The sequence below is a fragment of the Limulus polyphemus genome, unplaced genomic scaffold (assembly GCF_000517525.1).
Source record: "Limulus polyphemus unplaced genomic scaffold, Limulus_polyphemus-2.1.2 Scaffold1, whole genome shotgun sequence".
Classification (NCBI taxonomy): Eukaryota; Metazoa; Arthropoda; class Merostomata; order Xiphosura; family Limulidae; genus Limulus; species Limulus polyphemus.
Window position 1 is genome coordinate 2,323,128 of NW_013665611.1, and position 2,870 is coordinate 2,325,997.

The following is a 2,870-nucleotide window of genomic DNA, read 5'->3' on the forward strand; positions in this document are numbered from 1 at the left end:
GTTCCTCTCTTTAATAATTTGGTTAGATAAACTATTTATTCAACATGCTTATTGATCAGTTACAAAATTTAGAAAAATAAAATTTCTTTAGAGTTATGATTGATGTTGTATACACTGTAAGAAAAATTTATTTATTTAGCTTGCTGGTTGACCATTTATAAAGACAGGAAATCAAAGCTCCTTTGGTGTTCTGATTAATTATTTAAATAAAAGCAGAAAATTCGAGTTTCTTTAGCATACTTCTTGAAGCATTTATAGAAAATGAGGAGTAACATGTTTGATATATATATATATATATGTATATGTCGTTATTAGTTTATAAAAACACGTGTTCCAGCTGTATAAAACTATCTCTGGAAATATCTATGTTTTGTCATGCATTTCTATTTGTACATTCTGTTTTACGTATCTAAATATAGAAGACTTACATATAAATAACTATGATGCATGCAAAGATAAAAAACAAGTGGATCTAAAAGCAGACAACTAACTGTTCAAGTACCCTCATGCAGGGCACAAGAAAACGTGCGTCTATTCTAAAAAAGTAGTATATCTATTCTAGAGAAATATTAATCTATTCTAGAAAAGTTTGCCAGTTTTTAGAGAAATAAATGTGACATTTCAAAAGAGATAAGTATGTCGATTCTAGGAAATTAAGTATGTCTATTCTAGAGAAAAAAGTATGTCGACTTTATAGATTTAAATATGTCGTTTCTAGGAAAATAAGTATGTCTATTCTAGGTAAACAAGTGTGTCGACTTTATAGATTTAAATATGTCGATTCTAGGAAATTAAGTATGTCTATTCTAGAGAAACAAGTATGTCGACTTTATAGATTTAAATGTGTAGATTCTAGGAAATTAAGTATGTCTATTCTAGAGAAACAAGTGTGTCGAATTTATAGATTTAAATGTGTCGTTTCTAGGAAATTAAGTATGTCTATTCTAGAGAAACAAGTGTGTGTCGACTTTATAGATTTAAATGTGTAGGTTCTAGGAAATTAAGTATGTCTATTCTAGAGAAACAAGTGTGTCGACTTTATTCATTTAAGTGTGTCGATTTTACAGAAATTAATAATTATATTCTAGAGAGGTAAGAGTTTTTATTTCATATAAATAAATGTGTGTCAATTCTATAGAAACAGTTTATCTATTATAGAGGAAAGTGTGTTGATTCTAGACAAATAAGGGTTTTATTCTAAATGAATTGGTGTGTATCGTCTAGAGAGGTAAGAGTTTTTATTTCATATAAATAAATGTGTGTCATTTCTATAGAAACAGTTTATCTATTATAGAGGAAAGTGTGTTGATTCTAGACAAATAAGGGTTTTATTCTAAATGAATTGGTGTGTATCGTCTAGAGAGGTAAGGGTTTCTATTTTAAAGAAGTGAGTGTGTGACAATTTTAAATAAACAATTTACCTATCATATAGAAAAGTGCGTGGATTCTAGATACATTAGTGTGTGTTTTTTGTATGTAGAGGTTCTATTTTAGAGAATTATGTGTGTGAATTCCACATAAGTTACTTTGTTTATTCTAGAGAAATTAGTGGATCTGTTCAAGAAAAGTAAGGGTTTCTATTTCACATAAATAAGTTTTCCATTCTAAAGAAATGAATTTATCTATTCTGGAAGAATAAAAAAAACGCGTTTTTTTTTCTAGAGAAATAAATATGTTAATCTTTGTTTGTTTTCCTTCAGGTTATCATTGATAAACCATATACATATTCGATTTAACGACAACTAAAGTTTGATGCATACATAAATTTGCAAGATCCTAAAAAAAAAAAATCCCCAACATATGATTATTTTGTCTTGCTAATCTGCAAACAAATGATGTTAGGTAACTTACCCGACAATAAAACACGCACGTTTTCTACTAGCGAAACTTTTAACGACACTTACCCAGAGATCTCCTTTAGACACTGATACCTACTGCATCTTCTCACTCTCTCCAACAGACCTGGCGATCTACGACTCGCGCCACTGACTAAACTTGCCAATTTCTGCGCGTGGAGCGAGTTGTGAGCACAGAGGCACGTGACAACACGAGCCTCCGGCCTTATTAAGACGTCTTGCAGTTGGTGACGCACATTATAATAATGATCCTAAGAAGGAAAACGAATACTCAAGTAAACAAATCAAAGATTCTCATTTTAGCGTGCATTAACAATAACTGATGCTCAAATCAAGCAGTTTACATAAACTGGAACTAAATATTAACCTAGTAGATAACGTTAGCTCATTTAATATATTGGTTTAGCCAGGAGTACGCAATGCCAAATAAATACATAAAGATAAAAAATTAAAATGCATACTTTCTGTGGTCATTCCAATAACGAAAATAATCTTTATTTCAAAACTTACTGAAACTGGGGAAAAGGAACAGTTGGATACGGTAAAAATGTAAGATAATAGATTTCTCCTGGAAAATGATTTGCATAGACTTCTGCAAGCATAAATGTCCTGGAGTCTAAAGTTATGGTTTTCAATTTTATGAAGGACTAAAGGTCAAGAGTCATAGCTCGAAAAATTCTTGCCAATACTGAGCATTAAGGAACTACTCCTGGATTTTGTTCTCGTTTTATTAAAGACTGTTTCTAATTCCTGCTCTCAAACATGTACGAGCTAAGATAGTTGAGTGCAATCATTAATCACTTCCAAATATTAACCAGGTTAGAAACTCAAGGATAACTATTATAATCATTAGCTATGAGTTTTTAAAACCATATTTCATAAATTGCAATGTTTAACCCATTATTTACGAATATAAAATAGCTCCTGATCAAAAAGTAAGCTAACGCCACATATTAGAATTGAAAAATAACATACTTTTTTTAGGCTAATTCTATATTAAAAACTACCTAGAAG

General features: G+C 30.3%; 1 protein-coding gene across 1 annotated transcript in view; it reads right to left on the reverse strand.

Annotated features, from left to right (window-relative positions):
• Window positions 1-2,052, reverse strand: part of LOC106463085 (proline-, glutamic acid- and leucine-rich protein 1-like) — a 27,106-nt gene extending 25,054 nt beyond the window's left edge. Inside the window, exon 1 of the mRNA XM_013923093.2 lies at window positions 1,905-2,052. The gene's annotated coding sequence lies outside the window, so the exon portion shown is untranslated. The remainder of the gene's footprint in view (window positions 1-1,904) is intronic.
• Between the last annotated feature and the right edge of the window lie 818 nt (window positions 2,053-2,870).